The 18088-nt window shown below is 39.9% G+C and overlaps 1 protein-coding gene and 1 long non-coding RNA gene across 5 annotated transcripts in view; one reads left to right on the forward strand and one right to left on the reverse strand.

The window, feature by feature from the left end:
- The window catches only part of BRINP3 (BMP/retinoic acid inducible neural specific 3), a 198537-nt gene that overhangs the window by 34216 nt on the left and 146233 nt on the right, over window positions 1–18088 (forward strand). The gene's annotated exons all lie outside the window — the stretch shown is intronic.
- Window positions 12362–13764, reverse strand: LOC137479164 (uncharacterized). Of its 2 annotated transcripts, XR_011002001.1 has the most exons (4): window positions 13430–13764; window positions 13023–13158; window positions 12507–12572; window positions 12362–12403 (listed from the first exon to the last, which is right to left on the reverse strand). It is a non-coding gene; the product is annotated as an uncharacterized lncRNA (long non-coding RNA). The 2 variants fall into 2 exon arrangements; XR_011002002.1 differs by lacking the exon at window positions 13023–13158.

Raw genomic sequence — 18088 nt, forward strand, 5'->3', positions numbered from 1 at the left:
TAATCAATATGGTTCTCCACAGTTTATAATTTCATGAGATATATCACTGAATATCTTACCTGTTTGGTCTTAGCAAAATGTTCTGGAAGGTGCCCTACAACATATAACTCAGAATTAAAACAGCCCCTATGTTTTCGGCTTACTGAATTAAATTATCAAGCCACAAGGTTTGGTAATCCCTTTTAATCAATGCTGAAAAGTAAAAAAGGAGTGAAATTAATAAGTTCACATTATAAATGCCCCAGGCAAAGACACTTGTGTTATTTACCCTTTGGCTGTTACCAGGTCTTGAATATCAGGAATCATTGCATCTCTGTAACAACATTATGCAAAAATGACATCACCTGTGAATTAGTCTTGTGGGGTATTAAACTCTCTGTCTCACATGAAGTAATCCTCTTCTAGTTAAAGCAGGGGGGCTGAACTGACAAAGTACACAAATTTCTGGGTCTAGACTAGCATGAAATGGTATGTTGATCTTCATTGTAAATTGACAGGCATACAGAGGGAAATATATAAAAGTATAAATGTGTCCACCGTGGACTTGATGCTGAGACTAATCCAGCAAAAGGATTAGGATTTGGGATTTATTTAACTCCTTTCTAATATAAAGAGTGATGATGTTTTTCTCACTGATAGCAAATGGTAGAGTTTGGAACAGTACTGTGGAGATTTAATTCCCATGCTGTGAAATGAGGAACAGTCATGCTCCTCACAGGCAGAAGCAGAAAGTGAAGGCAGAAGCCTTCACAACCAGGGTGTTCAAGGACTACTCATTTACTTTTTATGAGATCAAGTACTACTGAGTGCAGTAGAAAAATGTAGAGGTGCTGGAGAGTAGGAAGGCCCTGCAGAGGGACCCAAACAGGCTGGATTGATGGGCCAACACCAGTGGTGTGAGGGTGAACAAGGCCAAGTGCCAGATCCCTACACTTTGTCCACAATAACCCCCTGCAGCCCCAGGCTGGGGCAGTGACTGAGAGTCCCTGTCAGGAAAGGCCCTGGGGGTGCTGGTGCCAGTGGCTGGACAGGAGCCCAGGTGTGCCCAGGCGGGCAGGAGGCCAGTGGCCCCTGGGCTGTGCCAGCCCTGGTGTGGGCACAGGCCCCGGGCAGTGGCTGTGCCCTGTGCTGGCACTGCTGAGGGACCTCGAGGGCTGGGTCCAGTTCTGGGCCCTCACGGCCACACAGACCTGGAGGGGCTGGAGCGTGTCCAGGGAAGGGAACGGGGCTGGGGAAGGGCTGGAGCCCCAGGAGGGGCTGAGGGAGCTGGGAAGGGGCTCAGCCTGGAGAAAAGGAGGCTCAGGGGGCCCTTCTGGCTCTGCACAACTCCTGACAGGAGGGGACAGCCGGGGGGGTCGGGCTCTGCTCCCAGGAACAGGGACAGGAGGAGAGGGAATGGCCTCAGGCTGGGCCAGGGCAGGCTCAGGTTGGCTATTAGGGGAAATTCTCTGCTGAAATGGTATTCAGGCCCTGGCACAGGCTGCTCAAGGCAGCAGTGGAGTGCCCATCCCTGGAGGTGTTCACAGGGTGTGTAGATGTGGCACCTGAGGACATGGTTTAGAGGTGAACATGGTGCTGAGTTGACGATTGGACTTGACGGCCGGAGAAGCCTTTTCCACTGTTAGCAATTTTATGATTATATGATTTCTCTTGGGTTTTCCAGGTTGGTTGAACACCTTTTTCATACCAAATAAAATTTTAAAGCATCATTTTCACTGAAGTCAGTTAGATAATTGTTTACTAAAAAGAAATACAACTTTGAGAATATGTGTGTGCAGATTTTGGAACCAATCTAGAACCAGAGAGGATGCACAGACACTGTGCTCCCTCTGAAGTAGTTTGTAGTAATTTCTGTTTTCAGCCATTTTTTAAATACTGATGAGCTTAAATGAACGAATAAATTTCTGGAAGAAAACAATTTTCCATTATAAACACCTCCTTTTTGTCATTTTTTCCTAATGTGCTCATGTCATGCTGTGTAAGTTTTGTCAGGGTGGTGGTATTTGTGAAAGGATTAGGTTTATTCTGTATCTTTCCACTCTGGTGCCAGGTGTATTTGATGGTACAAGATGATTTTTTAAAATTTCAAATCTGGCAAAGCACAGAGTAACATATTGCTTGCTATCTGTAAAGCAAATGGAGTTCACCTTTGCCATTTTACTGCAGTGCTTGTTCCTACATTTCTTTTTTAATTCTGTTTTATTTTAATTTTCCTCTGTGTTATGGCCACCCCACAGTTGCAGTTTGCAATGGGAAAAGTGATTGAATATTACAGGATGGAAACTATCCAGTTCTGCTTTTGCTGAAGTGGAGAAGTTAGTCAGATGTGTCAGATGAATAGCATAAATTCTGATTTTCCAGTTATGTATTTAACTGGTTTTGCGGGATGGGAGCTACTCAAGTGTGAAATATTCTTGTATATCACTGCTAAAGCACATGGCATTTTACATTTGTACATGCTTTGATTTCATGGTAAAGTACTAACAAAGGTAGGGGAACAAAGCTGGCTATGGTTTTTGTATTAGTCACTAATAGAAAGTGGCTCATGTAATTTCTCCTATATGCTAAACCACCTCTTGCTGTCAATATAGACACAATTCACCAATCAGCAGCAATAAAAGCTCTTTAATTGCATATTTTTGTTGCAAATATTTCTAAGTAAGCATGTCCAAAGTATAAAAAGCATAATTAAAATCTATAATTCAAGTATCTGGGTCCATTGATAGAAATACAGCCACATTTTAAATGAGCTTTAACAGTTTAATAGCTCTGTGCTTCAAAGAAAAGTAGATTAATACAAATAGCCTGCGAGGAAAGATAAAGGTTCAGATCTCAGCAATCTGTAAAATTTTACATTTCTATGGAATCCAATTTCAGGCTGCACAAATAAAGTTAAGAGGATGAGTAAACTTACTGCATAGCATATTTTGTTATCCTAACTATTGTTGCTCATTGAATTAAATTTGATCATTCTGCTGTAGTTCCATTTTTGCTTCATATTCCTCATGATACAGACATGTTCTTTGATGTCCTCTAAATGTCATTGAGGCTAATGCCATATCAATTAAATATGCTGTTTAAGTACAATTTTTTCCCCACTAGTCAGTCACTGACATTTTCTATACAGCTTAGCATGAGCATTCAGAAACAGATTTTCAAAAGAACCTCATATTTTCAAAAGACTTCAGACCTTGGTGTGACATTTGTTTATTTGGGTACCTAAGGAGAGTAATTGCTGTGCTGAAGAAGATGGCTTACCAGTTTCATATTAACTGGGATGGTTCCACTGTCATTAGTGGAAACTTGTGTGAATAGTTGACATGTTTAACATGATTTTACCTCCTGGTTTGGTTTAGTAGGTTCAGATCTTGACTTCAAAAACTTTGGGTCAGAGAATGAAAGAGGAACAAAATAAATAATGATGTGAGGCTGTAACAATAAAAGAAAAAAAAAATCTCAGTCTGAGAGTAGGAAACCTTGAGGATTTTGTGAATTAGAGGAGTTTAATACATGGGACTGAATTACTTATAGGAGGTGGCAAAGTACTGTGGATTTGATGATTAGGGAGCAGGAAAGGACTTCGCAGAGCAACAGCATTGATACAGGGCAATGAAAGTCTGAGGTTCTTAAAAAGAAGTGAGGGAAAATTTAGAGGTGATTAGTTCAGATAATAGATCTAGTTGAACTCAAAAGGTTTCTTGCTGTGTTTTTTTCATAATATGAAGTGTATTGGCTCAATTTAATTTTGTATAGTTTATGTCATCCTGCTTAAATTAAATTTTGCCATCAGTTTGTGGCACTGGATGACAATATATCTCTCACCTAAACCCAAACGATTTTCTTGTATAATTTACTAAATTGTTACTTTCTGTGTTGCCATTAACCAACTTTTGCTATAGAATAGGGAGATACCATTCCCCTCCACCCTTCCTAGGGCTCTGAACCCTTGGTGATGGCTTCTGACAGTGGCACTGACAGTGATGCACTTGGCTTTCTTGCAAAGAGATTTCTTCGTCCCATGTCAGATGTGGAAGAAAGTAGAATTCCTATTCATTCTGGTTTCTAATGGCATACCCTACCTTTGAGCAGCTGGAATTGGAAATTAACTGTTCAAAGATATAAACTTACTATAAGTTTATATCTCTTGGTTTTGTTATTATATTACATACTACCTATTATAGGTATTACAGTTTGTACTTATTTTATTTTAAAAACAGCAATCCAAAAAGAAAAGCACTTCAGTTGTGTGGTGATGTGTTTGTTTCCTTTCTTTTGGGAACTCTGCTTTTTCTCAAACATTCTGGACCAGTCAAGAAATATTTTGGAGAGGATAAAAACATTTTGGCTGAAATTTTACTGTTATCTACTTACCAAACCTGTGCTTCCTTCACTTCCATGTTATACGTGGATCTCAGGAAAAAAATCTTCACTGAAAGGGTTGTTAAGCATTGGAACAGGCTGCACAGGGAAGTGGTGGAGTCACCATCCCTGGAAGCATTCAAAAAACATTAGATGTGGCACTTAGAGATATGGTTTAGTGCCTGTCAGTGTTATCTTAATGGTTTGACTCAATGATTTTAGAGGGCTTTTCCAACCTTAATTCTTCCATGAATCTACGATTCTATATTTTAGAAGCTGTGCTCTGTAATGCATCCCATACCAAAGGGGTAGGGAACATTCTGCATTAACAGTGCAGCAGAGCAAGGGCAGGAGAAAGTCATGCACCTCTTGTTCTACTTTTTAGAAGAAATCCCCATGTGGAAAGGAGGGATTAACCCCCCCCCCCCATGAAAAAATGACAGCTAAAAGACAGTGCAACAATCTTTCCAATATATGTTAGTGAATATGTGCTCAGATGGGGATTGTTTAAGCTTTGAGTTTTTCCAGATGGGTTCTAGAGCTGGATTCAGCTGTGTTAGTTGTAGAGGGAACTGTGAATAGCTTGACTGGAGAGCTCACAGTAAAATTCCCTCGTATGGTATATTTTTCTTCTTCTGATTGGCTGTAATTGTCACTAAGAAGTCAATCTCTGTTCTTATACTGAGTGAAATTGAGCTGAGCTGTTTCTTACTTGGATACTCATTTGTAAATTAGATTACAGATGCATTTGTAGCACAACTCAATAACTGGGTGCAAAAATGGCAAATTTGTGGGTTCCTGATGCCGCAGCATGAGCAGATAAAAGGAAACCTGTCCTCTGCATAGGATGTGTCTTGTGAGGCCAATGTGGGCCATAAACAAAGTGCTCTGCCAACAAAACATGCCTCACTAGCTGAGACCAATCTTAAAAGATTGATCTTGAGCTTTCTTAAACTGAATTCTGCAGGTCAGATCTTTTTGGGAAGAGCAGAAATGAGGTGTCCCAGACTTCTGCTAAGAAAGTGTGAGGACAAACAATGGGTTTGTTGGATTTGCATTAGATTGGTGCTGTGCTGGGGACTAACCAGGTCAAGCAGACATGTTGGTCAGGTCAATCAAGCTTCAGAGGTGTAATTTTTTTTTTCCAAGATAAAATTTATCTGTTTTTTCAGTGTTTGTTCACTGTTTATTGACAGGCTTTCATGGTTTTCTCTGTGAGAAGCATACTGACATCTACCTAATCACAGTGTTCTATAATGTACTTGTTCTGAAATTAATTTACTGGTTTGAATGTATACTTGTGTGTGTATCTGCATACATAAAATTTTCCATCATCCTCCCTTCACAGGATGCTTTAGGTGAGCTTTGAGAACATACTGCCTTCATATTTACTTTTCCTGTGTCCTTGGGTAAATGTAAGAAAGTTCTGGACTTCTCTGAAATTAGCTGAATACCTGAAATATTCCTGAATATCCTTTGCAGTAAGCATGTGTGCAAGTATTAACATCACGTTTGTGTGTGCAGAGGGGTTTGAAGAGAACCAGTTTTGAGGGATGTTTTACATGAACTTAGACTAATGGCTTCATGCAATCACTATGATAACATCAACAGCCAGATGAAATGCGAGCTTACTTATCTCTTTCATCTGTTTGCTTCAAAAAAGACATGTAGAATGGAAATATATGGTGACATATCAGAGGCTGGAGGTTGGATGTTCCCCTTATCTAAAGAGTGCATGATCAGGCTTTGGATATTTGCGTGTTCATCTGTTCTCAATCTCCAAAACTGATTTGAAAATTGTAGTGGGTCATTAGCCAGAGTAAAGAATTCTTCGACATCAATTCATAAATACCCTCAGGTACTCTAAAGCATTTCCTCCAAAAAACTGAAGTCAAAAATTGTGCCAATATCACACCTTTGTTGACCTGCTTTAGGTACTGTCAGGATTGACATTTCCTTTGGAAATCTGGAAAACAGAATCAACTCCCTGACTGCCATCTCTCTCTCCCTTTATGGAACAGGCTAAAATGCTGGGAATGATCTAATTCAGAATATGAAATATTCAATGCTGGTAATTCCAACAGTTACAGAGCTTTCCTCTGGTGTCTTTCTGCCATTTAAAAGTAAAGTATAACTGACAAAATGCTGAAATAAATGTATTAACATTTCTATATACTCTTTTAGGTTAACTTCAAGTAAGAAGTTGAGACTGATAACACACAGAGAGAAATAGTTACAGCAAATCCCAGAGAAACCAAGTTTATTAAAATTTTCTTTCTTCCAAATAGTCAAGCTGAAGAATGCCAAACACTGCATTATGCAATGGTTTTAGTTCTACCTGAAAGGAAAGGGAATATCACTATATAGCCACAGCTTCAGAAGTGATGCTGCTGTAACCTGTTATCCTCCCCCAAATCCCTAGATATAGATTCTTCACTGTAACCATCTGGATGCAGCTTCCTGGAGGTTTTTCTAAAACACACTTTCACCTAACAGTTGAATTTAAATATAGCTTCTCTGTTGCAGGCTCGAGGGTTAAGTGTCATTTCAGTGTAACAGTCAGCATATGGTGCCTGGCACAGGGAGAAAGAAAATTGAAGTCGAAGCCAAGCTGTCAGGAAGCTGCTGCATGTCTCTAAGATAAACCGCAGAGTTTCTGCAGTGCTTTGGGGCTCCTTCCTGATATTTATATCTGTATTTGACACTTTTGGAGTGGTCACAAGGTGTCCTTGGAGGGCAAAGAAAAAATTAATCAAAATTTCTAGTTTGCTGGCATATGTAATTAAAAAGCAGTAGAGACTATTACTGCAATTAGTGAACGGCTCTTTTAAACTGCAAACTTGGATGAAGAGAGAGGGTTTTAAGCAGAGGAATCCCTCTGAGCAAGGCTCATAGGTGTGGTTGCCCATCTGGCCTCCAGATTTCACAAACCTCTTAGGAACAACAGGTGAAAGGCCAGGTTAGACCCAAGGCAGCCTTTGGGTTTTCCATCTATCTTCCCTTCTAAGGCAATCTTTTTCCCTATCTTCTTCTTATCACTTTGGTTTACTTAAGAAAACTGGCTTTTAGTGGAGAAGGTAAATCCAACAGAAGGGGATGCTGCTCTTGTAAGGGAAAGTGTATTGCCAGACTTTACTAAATCATTACAGCATCCCTACAACTTATCTCTTGTGTAGACTGGATGGAAGAGGTTGCCCAGAAATTCTGCCCCATCCCTGGAAGTGTCCAAGGTCAGGTTGGATGGGGCTTGGAGAAATTTGGTCTAGTGGAAAGGGCAGGGGCTGGAATTGGATGAGCTTTGAGCTGCCTTCCAATCTAAACTATTCTCTTCACAAGATTTAATTCTGAAACCACATGAAAATTTCTCAAAATTATTTCATTTAGGCATCATTTGAAACATTGACTTGTTGAGAGTTAAATATTTCTGTATGAACTACACATAACTCTCTCCTATATTTTTTTCCATAGCTCTTTCTGGTAGTTTTGGGAATTATCTAATTTACTATGAACGTATCCAAAAGCATGAACTTAATATGCCTTAATAACTAGCAAAAGCAAATGTGTATATGAAAGAAGCTTTGAGATTCTGTAGGGGTTTAGATTGTGAGAAGTAGTCACAATCCTGATCAAAAAGTAATTAAAATACTAATTTCAGCTACCCTCCAAAGAGACTAGTATTCCACCTGTTTGCGTTAGTTTAGATTTTCATTTTTTAAAACTCCTATAGTTTGATTTAAGAATGAAAAAGCTCACATCAACCAAACCAATTATTTGTGTTGATGAGATATTAACACACTTCTTCTGACCATTATTGCATGAGTCAGTAATCGGCATTACTCAGTGCTGTATTCATCCCTGTTGTTCCTGAGAATGAGGTAATTATGGTGATACTTGGGAATAAAAAAAGGTGACGGTTGTAGGTCACTTCTGACTGAACTGCTGTACTCTAACCTGATCTAATGAATTTCCTTCCTTCCTTCCTTCCTTCCTTCCTTCCTTCCTTCCTTCCTTCCTTCCTTCCTTCCTTCCTTCCTTCCTTCCTTCCTTCCTTCCTTCCTTCCTTCCTTCCTTCCTTCCTTCCTTCCTTCCTTCCTTCCTTCCTTCCTTCCTTCCTTCCTTCCTTCCTTCCTTCCTTCCTTCCTTCCTTCCTTCCTTCCTTCCTTCCTTCCTTCCTTCCTTCCTTCCTTCCTTCCTTCCTTCCTTCCTTCCTTCCTTCCTTCCTTCCTTCCTTCCTTCCTTCCTTCCTTCCTTCCTTCCTTCCTTCCTTCCTTCCTTCCTTCCTTCCTTCCTTCCTTCCTTCCTTCCTTCCTTCCTTCCTTCCCTCCTTCCTTCCCTCCTTCCTTCCCTCCTTCCTTCCCTCCTTCCTTCCCTCCTTCCTTCCCTCCTTCCTTCCCTCCTTCCCTCCTTCCCTCCTGCCTGCCTCCCTTCCTGCCTGCCTCCCTTCCTGCCTCCCTTCCTGCCTCCCATCCAGTTTGGGTTATTCAGGGAACTGGATAGCTTTTTGGAAGACAAAGGAACAGGGACAAGCTGCCAGTGAGAAACATAAAAGCTTCCTTGAACATGCTACAATAGTGTCAGGAAAATGAAACATGAGGTGGAATAGAGACTTGCAAGGGACAACAAAATATTTTTCTCTCACATATCAGCTTTTCAGTAAGACTAAAAACCACAGCTGTTCCTTGTATGGCTTCCCCTCCAGACTCTTCACTGTCTCCATGTCCCTCCATTTGGCACTCTCTAACAGCTCAAGATCTTTCTTGCCGTCTTTGATGATTGCAGTGCAGTGCTATGCTGGCAGCTGCATTCAGGGACAACACTGAGGGTGAGGTGAGCACACTGAATCCTTCAGAAAGATCCATGATGCTGTTTTCAACAGAAAACACAGTTTTGGGTAAACATAGAAAAACTTCTCCCCTAACTGCTCTCAAACCACAGCGAACACCAGTTCTGTATTTACAAAACCACAACTTTTCATGAAAGAAAGAAAAATGAAACTCTGTGAGGAAGACACACATTTTGCCTATACTTCTAACTGATGAAAAGCATTTTCCTATTGAAAAGAGTTTAAAAGCAGAAAAATCCTTGTCCAGCTACATTGTTCATTTCTTGCAGAGAAAGGATTCTCCACTGTATTATCTTCAGGATATTCCATTGTGTTTTCTTTATGTATGGCTCAAACATATCTGCTTTATGTGATGAAAAAATAGTCAGTGGTATATGTATGTATTCTGGGAGATTTAGCTCTGTGGGTTTAAAAGAGTAGGCTCAGGTCTTTCTGCATTAAGTTCTAGAAAAATGCTGATTTATACAGCTCATTAAGGGTCTCAGAACTAACTTCTAATTGAGAAAATATGGGTAACTAAGCTTATATACCTTTGTTTGAAATAGATTCAGAGTCCACGGCTTAGAGTGCTTTTTGCAACTGAGAAAACTTCTGCCCAAATCCCTTTTTCCTTATAGATTCATTGTGTGACCATGCACAAATCCTTTAGCCTGCTTTGCCACAGATAAAACCAATTTCCTGCCTCACAGGAATCTGTCAGAAGGAATAAATGTAAATGTGCCCAGGTACTGTGGCAAGGGTAGGGGGTGTGGAAATTAACTGAGCACCACTTTTGCTCAATCTGAACTTGTTTGACCTTTCTCATTTAAAATTTAACTTTTGTATATGTTTAAGGGGATTGTTTCCTGCATGTGTGTATGTGTGTCTTCTCATCTGAATCATCTAGAAATGAAAAACATAGTAGGAGGCTGTAATAGTGATTGCAAATTGAGCTTATGATGAACAAGTTGCACTTTTGTTAGCACAGAGGGATAAATTTCTCTTTTTAAAAACCATAATCTTGCATGATTTAGTGCTTGGTTTTACAGCACTGTTGGGATTTTTAGTGTACTGTAGTGTCTTATGTGTATTGCAGGTGTGATTTATACTCAAGGTGTTCTTTGCTCTTCTGGAAGGAAAAGCAAAGTGATGGATGAAAGATTTAAGGACAAATTGTAAAATCCTTTCACCCACCAAGAAGTAGGATCTGGTTTCTATGTGATGGCTTTGTGAGATGTGAGCTGCAAATGTGCTTCTAAAACAGCTCCACACAGATTTCTTGATCAAGCTCTTGGAGCAGACCATGGTGAAGTACAGGGTCAGAAGGCAGAAAAAACCTGATTAAAGTTTTATCTGCACTAAAAGGAAGGAGAAAGAAGGTTTATCCCAAAACCTGGAAGCGTAAAAGAACAAAGGAATACTATGGATTATCCAATAGATATTAGTTTCCGGTTTCACCTGGCCACAGAAGAATTTGTAGGCATTTCTTGGACTCCATCACTATATTCAATGCCTTTTAGCTGCAAATAAGATTTACATTCAGAGTGCTTAATTTATGATTGGATATACTTCAAGAGAGAGCCTGCTGTTCAGCCATGGTTCCTGGGATAAAAACCTTCACTCACAGGAGAAGGAGGAATCTTTAACACACAAATTGTAGGGCACCACTCATTGCCCTGCACTGTACTAGGTCAGATCAGAGGCATTCCACAGTCCCTATTGACCTTAAAACATATGGATATAAGAATCTCTGAAACAGTGGTGCTCCTTGCCCACAGATTATATCACCCTGTCACTAGAAATGAGGGGACAGTTTGAGCAGTGAGAGCAGCTGCTGCACTTTCCACATCTTGTAACATGTTGCACGTACCTTCCCTCCACTATTTACACTGCATTCCTCACTGAAAGCACCACATAGGGATTATCTGAGTCTCACTTTTCCCCCATGAATCATTTGAGACAGCAGGGGGCTGTCATCATGTGTTTTTATTTTGGCATGTTAAAACACGGGAGTCAACAAATATGTATAAAGCACTACAGGCAAGACAAATTTTAACAATTCACATCCAGTTCTTTCACTGTGTTCACCTTTTGAAAATCTGCTTGTTAGACACAGACAAGGTGATGACAACTGTAATAAAGTCACTCCAGGAAAGTTTCTCTCATTGATCTACTTGGACAAACAACAAGGATCAAGATTTTGCAGCATGACCTCTTAACAATCTTGGAGACAGTTAGTGAAAGGAAAAAAATGTGAATAAGGCACAAATATATTTCCTCAGGAAGGTGGAGAAGATTGGCAAGTGGCTTTTGTAATTGCCATCAAAATTTGACTATTGCTTCAGCAAACATAGGAAATGTGAAGGAATGGATCTGGGGAAGAACTATTCTCCCATGTTAAAAATAGACTTCAAATACTGGATTGAACAGTTTAAATATAAAACTGTTTGTGAATGAAAAATCCATTGAAGAATTATTCAGTTCAGCTGAAGGTCTTTATTGCATTTTTAAAATGTTGAATTTTGACATTTTCACCTCATTACTCGCACCATTTTCCAGATGATTTAGGAATATGCTGAAAGAGAGATCCATGTGGGATGCAATAATCCTCTCGCTTGTGCACAACCCATCATTATTTCCCCTATATGTGTTTCCTATCTTTTAGCAACCCACTAGAGGATCTTCTCTCTTGTCCCATTGCACCATGGCTTCTTTAGGAGATTTTGGCTAGGAAACGTCTCTAATGCCTTTGGAAAGCTGCATGCTCTAAAATGAAAGAGAAGCTGTTTCTCTTTGGATAGAGGAAGGAACACCCTCCCTCTGGTAATCCCCTCCAGAAGAGCTATAATGGGACCAAGCACACCCAGTGTCATTACTACAGGAAAATCATCAAAGCCTGCCCATTTTTCTCTCCATACTGCAGTGGTATCCTGGGACAAATCCTGCCACAGGCAGAGCAACTATTTGTGCCTTACCAGAGACATTTTGCCTAACACTCCCTTGCTGCTGTTGATCAGATCCTGTTCCTATTTTCCCAGTCCCTTTCATCACAGCTCACAACCTAAGCAGTAATAAACCTTCATCCCCTGAACCCACACAACCCAAATTCCTGGGTTTAAATCCTGAACCAAACCGAGGAGTCAGAGCTAGGTGAGCACGTGTCCTCACAGCCCCCTCTGATCACATCTGTCTCATTTAATTTGTAGCTGTGTCAGATTTAACCTGTAAATGAAAAGTGAAAATTGAATTTCTAGTGTTACTCAGTAGGCAGGCCAGGTTGCCTGTGGGCTTGGTGGCAGATGTGTAGTAAAAGAGGCCTCAGTACCTTTCCAGTGCCATTTATGGTGCACAGAAATCCACATGACCCTTGGAATGCTGACAGTGGTACCAGCTGTGAACAGAGAAAGAAATCAAAAAAGCTTATGTGGAAAGTGGGGTGTCTTTCTTCCCCAGGAAATTTCCTGCTAGTAGTCTTGGATAATGCAAAGAAACTACACTGAACTACAAGAAGGCATAGTGGAAAACACCCAGATATTTTCATGTGCCCTTTGATCCTGATTAAAAGCTGGTATATGGGTTTTCCACAACAGTGTGAAAAAATTGCATGATGACAGCTTATACAGGCTGAGTTATTCTCATGTTTTTATGTGATAGGTTTAGAAGTATCTTTTTAAAATGAGTCAACTAAACCCCAATTGTGATGTGAAATTTATCCTGGAGTGGTCATGCATTTTTTCCAAAGCAAAGCATTTGCTTGTGTTATATCAAAATGTCAGTTAGTTTTTATTTTGCATGTTATTCTCAGTCAGAATATCATTCATATGGTACACAATGATCTCACTGGATAGAAATGTATTCCATCTCCTGGATCTGTAAATGAAAGCTGTAGTTTGGCACAAGCTGGGCCAAAACTCATGTTGTTGCTGTCTTGTGCCTTTTTCTGCCTCCAAGGGGGTAATTGTGGCATTAAGTTAGTCCTGTATTTAGGATATCATAGAGGTAGGAGAGAAGACAAGGGTAAAGAAGGGTTAAGGAAATGTGACTCAACAATTTCTTGGGAAATTAATATTTCATCTGAAAAGCAGCAGTGCTCTCCCAAGTTGATGAATGTGATGTGTCCACTGGGAGTGGCCTTTAATATTTTCTGTTATCTGTTAGCTTGCCAAAATGGATTAAATTATTCTTGAAGTGTTCAAGGGCATATTGGATGGGACCCAAACAAGCTGGTCTGGTGGAAGGTGTCCCTACCCATGGCAGGGTGTGGAACTGGATGGTCTTTAAGGTCTCTTCCACCCCAAACCATTGGTGCTGAGATTCTGCATTATAATTCCGTACAAAAATATGTTTGCATAGCTCTGGGGCACAGAATCAATGACAAAAACCATAAGGAAGACAGGAAAATGAGCATGGAAAATGCTGCATAAACTTCCCACACACATCAAGGTGCAGTTCCACCTGTCTATCAGCCTTCTGCCCTTCTTGCTTCAGTGGGGAAGCACTTTCAAATTCATGGGATCATTCCACAGGCTTCTAGTGCAAGTCATAGAATCCTCTTGTAGAATCACAGAATCCTCTTGTAGAATCACAGAGTGGATTGGGTTGGAAGGGACATTAAGCCCATCCTGTTCTAACCCCCTAACACCTTCCACTAGACCAGGGTGCTCTAAGCTCCATCCTTGAACACTTCCAGGATTCCAAGTCGAAACTAAAAACAGAAGGCAGGATATCTAAAAGTACAAGAGATAAGGCACAACTAGATCTGTGGAATATGCTGTGACAAGATAGTAGAAGGAGAAATATCTATGTGACTATTTCTATGAGAAATCATGACAGCTGTTTTCTAACATAAACTTGAATGTTCATATTTTGATTTTTAAGCTGGTAACCAACGGGGCAATGAAGAAAATTGCTTCCATGGTAAAGCACTGCACAATTAAACCTTCTCGGATGAGTGCTGAATGCCTTCAGCTTCCAGGGAAGCTGAATACCTCACAGGCTTGCTTTCCCTGCCAGATGCTTTGTAGATGTTAATCCACCCATCTGTGAACCATCCACTCTACCCCAGCTGGAGGTGGGATACCGAAAACACAGAGAAAATAGCCTGTTAAACCACGGTCATTTCCTATACTTGCACTCAGATGTGTGGCAGGACAGATCAAGGAAAGGCATTTAAGAGAGTAACGTGTAATTAATTTCTATTTTTTTCCTTCTAATATTAATATTATAAATTTACTGTCTATTTATTGATTTTATTTAGCTCATTTAGAACTTTGAAAGTGACAGACTACTTAAAAAATCATTCTAAATCATCAAAAGAGCAAGCTTGGCAACACATGCAGACTCTCTCCTCTAGATCCAGTTGCTGTGTTTCAAGGGCACTGCTGAGAGAGGTGCTGTGGGGAATGGGAGAAGAGAGTACAAGGGAAGAGCATAAGGTCAACCTCAATTCCCAAAAGGCTTTTTGTCCTGGTAAGAATCCCAGCCAGAGGTAATTCAGGGCTCTTGCTGAAAAATAGAAACCGAAGAGTCAGAAACAAAAAAGGATTTTATTTCTTAGCCAGCTCGTGTTGGGTTTCAAGTTACAGTCTGGGTGGGGTGAGTTTCACCTTACAGCTTTAGCTTCAGCAGGAGAAAAGCAAAGCAAGGGTCTATCAGCTGCCAATTTTCAGTAGAATGTTTCACAGATAAAATATTTTTATTTTGAATCATAATCATCTTCCAGCCTTTCATAAGTATTGAACTTCAGACTCCCTTATGACACGTCAGCAGGTATGTTAAAGGAGCCCTTGACCTGGGAGGAATTAATATATCACCTAAAGCATATGAATTCCACTGTTCAACAGGTAATATTTATATTTTCTGCAGAAACCGACTTTTAAGATATTTTTCATTTTTCCTTTCACTCTCTCTTTTCCTCTAAAGCTTTAGAATTTGATATCTGTCCTCCTCTAGCTAAACTTAATGTTTTATCTGGGTGTTGAGATGAAAATATACAGATTTTAAATAGAAGAAAAGCTGTTTATCGGCGTTAGATTTCCCTTGCTTTCCAATCTGTGCTGCAAAAAGCAGTGAAGCTTACTCAAAGTATAAAACACCATTTGCCTTGGACATCTCACCTCCATTTCAAGTAGTTTTGCACCTGTCAATGAGGTCATGATTAAAAGCATATTCAAATTGCCTTTTACAGAGTACTGTCACAGCTCACTAATAATTGTCCCCAGTCAAGCAAGGAAATTCATAGGATGTTTTCCTTTTTTTTTTTTTTTTTCCCAGTGGGAATTGAGAAATGGTGTAAAAGGTTATATACTTTAATGTCTGTAAGTCTTGCAGCTAATCACCACTGTAAATAACTTCATTGTTTTCCCATTACTTTTCCATTCCACTTATTGCCCCGTCTGAGAATTACACAACACACATGTGCCTCCAGGGATTTGTTGAATTCTTATCAGATATGAGGTAAACTTGCTGCTCTACCCTTTCTATCTGAGAGCTCTGAGCCAGGCCCTTTGGAAGACTGTAGGAAGGAAACATTCCTGTAATGTTCAGGTGTGGGGCACAGAAGAGAGAAAGAGGAGCCTTAACCCTGAGCAGAGCCATAACCAAACAATCTCATTCCTTTGCTTTCCTTCCAAACAATGCTGGCTTAAAGGAAAGGTCTCTCATCTTGCAGAACTCACCCCACAGGGGGAAGGGAAGAAAAGTGATGTCCTTATCACCTTATTGCATAAAAGTGATGTAATATCACCTTATTGCATAAAAAATTGGTCTCACAAGTGAGAACAAGTTCTGTGTGTTTTTGATAGGCTGGAGAGCCTTTGGATAATTATTAATATCTTTCATGAAAAATGGAAATAAACTGATGAATAAGGACATTTACAGTAGAGGAATTTGAATGAGCTTTAAATTTCTTATCTTCATAGCAGATGATTCCTTTTCTTTACCCTAAACATGCTTTTTTTTTTTTTTTTTTTTTTTTTTTTAATCTGACCAGCTGTTTTGGCTTTTTCTAGCCCCTGGTAAACACAATTGTGAGCCTATAAAAATCCCTCTCTCTTTATCTGTTATGGGGATGCAGCAGTAGTTTGCAGCAGCTCCACACATTTTCAAGTCAGTAAAAGTGACACTAGTTCTAATGTAATAAGCTTAGAAACTGCATTTATTTAAGCAGTTAATGACTCTTGCTGCAGTAAGTTTTCATTAGCTTGTTTTTTATTTTCATTCTGTTTTCAAGTGCCCTCTATTGTGCAAGGAATGATGAAGCTTGGTACCATGGCAGAGGCTTTTGATTTGCTTGCAAGCAGCAGCAGTTCTTTGAATGGCCTCAAGCTGCACCAGAAAGGTTTAGATTAGCTGTTAGGGGGGAAAAAAATCACAGAAAGGGTTGTAAGGCATTAAAGGTTTTTTCTAACTTTAGTGATTCCTTCTGGAGGGGGCTGACAGCTGGTCTGTGAGCCAAAAGTTTGAGAAAGGAAAGGAAAAGGAAAGGAAAAGGACGAGGTCATTTGCATAGGAACCTAGAGAACAGAGATAAGCAAGGGATATTTGCAGTTAGAGAGACAAAACTAATATGTGCCTTCAGAATATTTGTAAATGCTTTCCAAATCTGTTCATACAGATTGCTCTGCACCAATAACTATGATGAGCTTTTTATTGTGACCGCTGATTTAATTGCAGTCTTTGTCAAGAAACATGCTTGGTTAAGGAAGGGATAAAAGAGGAGAAGAAGCAGCAATAAAAAAAAGCCTCTGATACATTGCTTGGTGTGTTGTTTCTGTCCGTCTCCACTACGACAATTCCTTGCCTCTATGATTCCATGAATATCCAATTCTCTGAATCTTCTGCACCATATTGCCTTTTCCAAAATCTCACAAGTATATCTGAGGTTAGCCAGGCACATCCAACATTAAGAACCTTTTACATTCATGTAAAGGCACTTGTTTTGCAGTTCTTTGGGAGATGTCAGTCTGCAATATTCAAGAACTTTGTCCATTGACGCATAACCCTTCTCCTCATCGAAAAGTTACTACACTGCAAATAAATTGGGTTTTTTTATTCTTTGTTACTCAAATTGCTTTAGCTGGTGTAATTATAATGCCTCAGGTGTGTTATGCAAAGGCTGTTTTTGTGACCCTCCTTCTCAGTCATCTCCTTAGACCTGACACTGGCCTAACACCTTCCCTACTAACTGTTCTCTGGGTACCTCTGGTTTGAGGGCTTGTTCATCACCAAAAAGTAAAGCAAGGAAATTAAATCCAGGAAATGTATAAATAGAGGGATGTGTAACCACAGTAATAATCTGTATGAGATGCAGAATTCAGCTGACTGTAACTTAGCTGCCTCTAAATCAGCCTTGGCAGAAGATTTAACCAGCTTTTTCCTATGTGCACTGCTGAAAAGTCTCAACAATTATATAATGATTTTATTTGCTAGGCAGATAGAGCTTTAGTTGCTGCTTTTCTATATAAAATTTGTATACTTCAGGGCATCCTGACAGTTCAAAGGAGGGCATTCTTCATTAAATGCTCTCTACTTTGGAAGTGTCCTCCAAGCCACTTGGATTTTGTGTCTTTCAGAAGTATTTATGCATTTCTATGTGCCTTTGTGGGATTAGATTGCAGGATAGAAATATGTCAGATTAGACTTTTGAAAGTATTTCTTTAGCTTTCAGGTGTCAAAGTAGATATTTGTTTAGGAAACAGGTAATGAACAGTGGACATGATAAAAAGTCAAAGCCTGTTTTCAGCAAGTATGGCCATATAAATACTGTTAGAAAACACAAAGTGAGCTGCACTGCAAGGTCTCACTTCCAGTTTTAGCCATACTGTGTTTTCTCATTAAAGCAAGGAGCAAGAAGTAGGTTGTGAATCAGCGGCAGCGTTTCCTAAATTGACCTCGCCTTTGGTGCCA

This window comes from Anomalospiza imberbis, chromosome 9 (genome assembly GCF_031753505.1).
Source record: "Anomalospiza imberbis isolate Cuckoo-Finch-1a 21T00152 chromosome 9, ASM3175350v1, whole genome shotgun sequence".
Classification (NCBI taxonomy): domain Eukaryota; kingdom Metazoa; phylum Chordata; class Aves; order Passeriformes; family Viduidae; genus Anomalospiza; species Anomalospiza imberbis.